At 50.0% G+C, this 7,242-nt stretch overlaps 1 long non-coding RNA gene across 1 annotated transcript; it reads left to right on the forward strand.

Annotated features, from left to right (window-relative positions):
• Positions 1-352: 352 nt before the first annotated feature.
• LOC147986434 (uncharacterized) lies at positions 353-5,655 on the forward strand. The gene is made up of 2 exons (XR_015617284.1): positions 353-2,276; positions 5,378-5,655. It is a non-coding gene; the product is annotated as an uncharacterized LOC147986434 (long non-coding RNA).
• The last annotated feature ends 1,587 nt before the right edge of the window (positions 5,656-7,242 follow it).

Here is a 7,242-nt window from a genome sequence, read left to right on the forward strand (position 1 = left end):
TAAGGGCGACGCCTCGGCCTCCCCCTTGCCACCTATCCCACTTGGCCCCTCCCAGATCCACTCCCCTCTCTCCCTACTCGCGCTCGCCTTTTCTCCCACTGCCCGAGCGCGCCCGCCCCCGTCCTTCGTCGTCACCGCGGCCACCGTCCACCCCCACGCTGCGCCACCATGCCTCCCCTCTCCGCCGGCGTCGACTACGCCTCATCGACGAGCCCAAAGACGCCGGGGACCGCCTACGCCTCCGCCCCGGGTCGTCTTCTTCCTCGGCTCGCCAGCGTCTTCTTCAACACCGGCGCCCACGGCAGCTACTAAGCCCCCACCGGGCCATCGTGAGCCTCCCCTGTGAGCACCGCACGTCCCCCCTCTCCTCTACTCCCTTCGTCCCCGTAGCCCCGCTAGCCGCCATGGCCGTAGGTCATCTTCGCCGCTCCGATTCGTCGCCTCCGAGCCGTCCCCGCTTGATATTCAAGCCGTCCCCGCACGTCCCCCCTCTCCTCTACTCCCTCCAAGTCCCACAAAATTATTTTCTCGACACATCTGAGTTTAGAACCTTAAATCCATCGTTGTCCCTCGCTTGTAATTCAATTTGGCATGGTAATGTCTGGCATGCAGGCCATTGCCACAAAATAAAGGTCGATCTGACTAATAGTGGAGGAGCTTGATGAAAATTATTGAGGGGGCAAAGAAGATAAGTTATGCATGAACTCTAAGAAATCTTTGATATTCAAGCCTATAATATTAGGGGCACACTTAAGAGTTTTCCTAGAGCAGGGGGGCATGCCCCCCCCCCCCCCAATGAAGTTCTGCCATTGCTGACCAAGGACACTTGAGTGATAATAAAACCTAATGATTGCTCATCCAGTCAACCCCAAAGAGTCAATGTAGCCACCATTTCAGAAAACTATCAGTTTCATATGTAGGCTGGGTCAACAGCTACCACGCATCCCCTCCGTCATCGCCTGCGCAGTCTTGTGCATCCGCCGCCGTTGCCGAGTGCATGACCATCCACCGGTGTTCCGCTCCGACTTGCTCATGGAGATGGCCCTTATGTGACTTCCTTGGTGTCACTCCTGATGTGCCAATGATTGGGTTGGCCGCTACCACAGAGGAAGAGATGTCGATGCCATGCTAGTGGGATAGTGCTTGGTCAGTGTGTGTGTGTGGGGGGGGGTGGCGTTATAAGCCCTATCTGTACTCTGATATCAAATCAAATGGAAAAAGGAGTCTTAAACTTTGTTATTATCACTCTTATCCCAAAAGTTCCTAATGCTAAAGACTTGAAGAACTTTGGGCCTATCAGCCTGGGTAATGTAACGCCCGGATAATCAAGCTACATTAATCCCTTACTAATGATGCCAAGTCATCATTGTTACTGTTGCTAATCTCACTTAGATTCAAAACCAATTCAAATTCAACATCTAAAATAAAGTCAAATAAATTATTTCTCCAAACAGTAAAACAAAAATGTTCGCTGGGTTGCAAATATTCACTAACTAAATTTCATGAGTGATTCAACATCATTTGAGATAGCTAATTTCCCCTGGGAATTAAAGCAGTTCCAAATCAGCATTTTTTAAATGCTTTTCCATTTGTGAAAAATCCAAAATCAATTCAAACTCCTCCCAAACTGTTGTGACAGGTGCCCAATATTGTAATGTATTTATTTGGCCAAGTCCCACAATTTTTCAGAACTCCTTTTGGCGGCTCAAATATTGCATAACATTTTTTTGTAAAAAAAGAAAAGAGCAAAAGAAAGGATAAAGGAAAAGAGAGAAGCCACCCCCCTTTTGCCCACCGGGCTTTAGCCCACCCCAGCGAGTCGGCCCAGTCCCCCGTCCTTGTCGTGTTCTCTCCCCACGCACTACTCCACCGACCGCGCCCGAACAGGGGCGCGTCCCCGTCGAACCCACCTCGTCGGCACCGCCCCGAGGGGATAAGGGCGACGCCTCGGCCTCCCCCTTGCCACCTCTCCCACTTGGCCCCTCCCAGATCCACTCCCCTCTCTCCCTGCTCGCGCTCGCCTTTTCTCCCACTGCCCGAGCACGCCCGCCGCCGTCCTTCGTCTTCACCGCGGCCACCGTCCGCCCCCACGCTGCGCCACCATGCCTCCCCTCTCCGTCGGCGTCGACTACGCCTCATCGACGAGCCCAAAGACGCCGGGGACCGCCTACGCCTCCGCCCCGGGTCGTCTTCTTCCTCGGCTCGCCAGCGTCTTCTTCAACACCAGCGCCCACGGCAACTACTAAGCCCCCACCGGGCCATCGTGAGCCTCCCCTGTGAGCACCGCACGTCCCCCCTCTCCTCTACTCCCTTCGTCCCCGTAGCCCCGCTAGCCGCCATGGCCGTAGGTCATCTTCACCGCTCCGATTCGTCGCCTCCGAGCCATCCCCGCCCCCCCCCCCCGACCTCACCATCGAGCTCGTGGGGAGCCTCTCGTCCGATTCCTGCTTTTACCGGTCTCGATCCATGCCCCTCTGCACCGTTGCTCGCCATGGCCGAAGCTCGCCGTAGCCGCGCCCGGTGTCCGTCGTTATCGTGCCCGGGCCACACCCTACTCGCCCCGGCCGCATCCTTGGTCGTCCCGTGTGCGCCCGCTGTGGCCCAGCCCCGCGCCAGCCGCGCGGACGCGCCCCTGCCCACACCCACATGCGCGCATGGCCTCGCGGCCGACGCTGCCCTGCTTCTGCGTGATGCGCTGCTACTGTTGACAAGCTACTGCTGCTTGCAAGTTTGCTCTGCTCCTTGCCGCTACTGCTCTCTGCTCCTTGCCTCTACTTACAAGCTACTGCTGCTCCCTCCTCCTCCTTGTAGCGTTGCTGCTTGCTGCTGCTACTGCCTACTGTTGTGTTGCCGCTGCTGCTCTATGCTTCTGTTGGCCATGGCCTTGCCATTGTCGTGCGTGTGTGCAGAACGTGCACAGCTAGATGTGCTTCTGCCCGCTTATTTAACTAGCGTTAGATTAGTCTAGGAATACATTAGATTCATTTATTTGTTTAATTAGTGAAATGTGCAAATGACGTGTGCCCCACCCACTTGTAGTTGAAAGATAATAAGTTTTAAAATATCTAAGTTATGGCAGGTGGACCCCCTCCTCTTAATATCCACTTAAAAAGAAAATGCTAAAATATGTGTCAATGACACCTGGGTCCCACTTGTCCCATTGACCAGTCAAACTGCTGACTGGGATAACCCAGTCAATGACGTGCGGGTCCCCTGGGCCCTTTGACTAGTCAACAGTCTTAGTTGACTGCTGACTAGACAGTCAACTAGACCCCACCGGTCAGCCACTAACGCCACTACTATGTACACTTCAATGTGTACACATAGCAATCTGTTGTTTAATTTCGAATTAAAAGAAATCCAGGAAATCGTTTAAAATTCAGAAAATCATAGAAAATAATCTGTACCTCGGATGAAAATGTTGTCTACATGAAAGTTTCTCAGAACAACGAGACGAATCTGAATACGCGGTCCGTTTACATGTCAGATGCCTCTAACTATCTGAACATGGAACATTCCCCCTCCGGTCATCTGTCTGACACAGGTCCGGAACTGGGATTACATTCCCGGTTGAATTCCCCCTCCACCTATATCGTGTAGCCATACGTTAGGTCACACCCGGCGCGGCTTATTGCCATGTTATGCTTTGTGATGTTATACTTGCTTTATATTTACTTTTTCTTCCACCTCTTCTCTCCGGTAGACCCCGAGACCGATGCCGCCCCTGTGATCGACTACGTCGACGACGACCCCTCCTTGCCAAAGCAACCAGGCAAGCCCCCCCTTTGATCATCCCGATATCGCCCATTCCATTCTCTCATACTTGCATTAGATTTTGCTACTGTTATTGTTTGCTCCTATTCTGATGCATAGCTTGCTTTTGTAACATGCTCATTGTTACCTACCTGCTTATCCTAAACTGCTTAGTATAGGTTGGTTAGTGATCCACCAGTGACCCCCACCTTGTCCTTGTTGCCCCTGCTTCATCATCGAAGACCCGATCAACGGGATCGAAGACCAGGCCCCGACACCGCACATCACTTTCCCCTTTTGTTGCTCGACTCTTCACAGTTACCATCGAGTGCCGAGGGTGGAACCTATACATCACTCCTGATGAGATCTCTGTAGACATCGAGGGTGATTTCCTCCTTAACCACTTCCGATACGACTCTGTCGTGCAACCCCTCAAGTGTGAACCTCGGGGGTGGTTCCTCTTACGTTCACCTTGATAATTACATCAAGTGGAATTCTCCGGGGTGATTCCTCGGGTTTTCCCCTTGATGTTTGGACACACGGATACTTGGACTTTACCCCTGTTACTTGGAAAGACGGGTCGACCCTGAGGGGTACCCGCGCGAGCTTAATTGCGAGTGATGTGGAGTCGGGTTGACCTGGAAGGTGCCCGCGAGATAATTGCGAGGCGTGGCCGGGCATTCCTAGCCCTTGCCGCAAGTCCTCGAGACGGGGCAATGGCGTCACATCTTTCGTGAGTCTCTGCTTGTTACCGCGCGTTCCTAATCCACTACGATTTGGATATTTGATCCGAGGGGCCTCTGGCCTGATAGCACTAACCATCACGTGGGCATAGTATGGGCGTTCTGCGTCGTATGCATCAGCCGAAGCTTAATAGACGTCAGCGACTGAGCGGCGCGCGCCGGGTTGGACTGCGTAAGCACCTGTCTTTTTGAAGGAGGTAGCTAGGTCTGCTCACTGGCCGCGTTCGCAATGTGCAGGAGTTCCCGGGGAGATGGCCCATGACCCCTGGGGGCATAGGTTTAGTCCGGCGTGCTGGCCTCTCTATTAAGCCTAGGTCAGGTTGCGACGTATTGTTTGGCCGAGGCCGGGCATGACCCAGGAAAGTGTGTCCGGCCGGAGTTAATCGAGCGTGGTTGGTAAGTTGGTGCACCCCTGCAGGGAAGAAAACATCTATCGATAGCCTGTCCTACGGTAACAGACACTTGGAGTTGTATCCCGATCGATACAACTAGAACTGGATACTTGTGATGAGAATTGGACTGGTGATGAGAATTGGATTGTGATGATAACTGGATAGTATGGCTCTGGGATTGGTTTCTCGCAGGGAGTCGAGAAAGGATCTCTGGCCGAGGTTGATAGCATTACTACTACTTTACTTTATGCTACTCTACTCCCTCCTGTTGCTGCAAGATGGTGGTTTCCAGAAGATGCTAGTCTTTGATAGGACTAGGCCTTCTCTCTTTTCTGGCATTTCTGCAGCCCAGTCCACATATACAACCTTCCTTTGATAATGTTGCATATGTAGTGTAGATCCTTGCTTGCGAGTACTTTGGATGAGTACTCACGGTTGCTTTGCTCCCCCTTTTCCCCCTTTCTTCTCATTTCCGGTTGATGCAACCAGATGTCGGAGCCCAGGAGCCAGATGCCCACCGCTGATGCTTACTACTACGTGGAGGCCGTCGATGACCAGGAGTAGTTAGGAGGCTCCCAGGCTGGAGGCCTTGCCTTTTCGATCGATGTTGCTTTTGTGCTAGCCTTCTTAAGGCAAACTTGTCTAACTCATATATGTACTCAGATATTGTTGCTTCCGCTGACTCTTGCGTTTTCGAGCTTATGTATTCGAGCCCTCGAGGCCCCTGCCTTGTAATATAAAGCTTGTATTATTTTAATTTGTGTCTAGGGTTGTGTTGTGATATCTTCCCGTGAGTCCTTGATCTTGATCGTACACATTTGCGTGTATGATTAGTGTACGATTGAATCGAGGGTGTCACAAGTTGGTATGAGAGCCGACTGCCTGTAGGTAGCCCCCTTTCCAACTCCTTGGCCGAAGTTGAGTCTAGTCACTAAAAACTTTTACTAACATTGGCTGTGTGACTTACGGGCCCACGTCACCATTGGGTGGTATTAGGATCTTTTATTCCTCGTCTATAATCTGGGATTCTGATGTCTCTTGTATTCGGGTTAAAGATTTTACTAACTCTAACTTTAGGTTCTCGTAACCACTTCCTACCGGAGAGCCCCTTCATTCCAGATGATCGCCTGCTTCATCAGAAGTTTCCGAAGATACTCTTTGATGTTTTCCCAGACCCTTGTGCCCACCGCCTTTGCAATTCCCTGCCACCGATATATCCTTATGGATAAGTACATACAGTTGCCGTTCATACCTTTGTCTCTAGTTTCTCTTGTTTCTAAAAGATGCCCCAAAATACTCTCCGTTGTCCCGAGAAACCCTTCTGCAATTGCCTTGAAGTTCTTTGCCACATAAATACTCCCCTACAAATAATTCCTCTCAATTACCGAAGATTCTTCATCCCCAGTTGTTTGAGTGTTTCACAAAAATCTTCGAAATCCTATTCGATGTTCTGAAAATCCTTAGCAGCTTATTGCTCTTGAAATTCTTGCTTGCTTGCATTATGGTTAAATCCCATAAGTATAGTAATCTTATGGGCATCCTTTGTCTTTATCATTTGAGTATGTTGATTCAATATGTTGCGGATGCTAGCAATCCTCAGTCGGATCATAGAATTCATCCTTCCGGCTTGGACATCATTTGACCAAGAGTTGTTTCTTGACCAATCAAATTGTCGTCAATTGTATCCCTAGGGCTATTCAACTTACTTATCTTTTGATCAGAGCATTTGCTTATGATCTTCTATATTTGAAATCATGATTTCCTTGCATTTAAAGCATCGAATTATTCAGATGTTTCTATAATCCGAAGCCTTTGTATTCTTTCTTCTTCTGGTGGAGTACCGATACTCACATCAGATCCATGTGGACCACCAGATCCTTTGTTGGATTTTATCTGACAACGTCCTTCATATTCAATAACCTCTTGGAGCCTTTCCTCAGATACATAAAGCCTTTGGTAAATTGTATCCTCTGCCTTCTCAACCATGCTCTGCCTTCGAGCTTGTGTTTTTTACTCATGGTGTTTGTGGTATATGTTCCTAAGATACCCCTATGGGTTGAACCTATACCTTCCCTAATCCGTGTGAACTCAAAAGAGATGTGAGTCATACTCTTCTGGTGCTTCACCAGATAAATCTTCCACACTACAAATTCATCGAAAGCGAGAAGTGAATGAAAAGATGTGCATTAGAGAAGTTGGAGTCGACCTTGAACTTTGTGTTCATGCCCATGGAAACGATGTAGATCTTATCATGGAAGCTTCTCTTAAAATTAAATGTCCCCATGGTATAAGTTCTTATATCCGGGATTTCTTCTTTTGCAATCATGGTTCTGGCCATATTGGTCTTCTTTGAT

Source organism: Triticum urartu, chromosome 2A (genome assembly GCF_056163025.1).
Source record: "Triticum urartu cultivar PI428250 chromosome 2A, HENAU_Tu73, whole genome shotgun sequence".
In the NCBI taxonomy this organism is placed as follows: domain Eukaryota; kingdom Viridiplantae; phylum Streptophyta; class Magnoliopsida; order Poales; family Poaceae; genus Triticum; species Triticum urartu.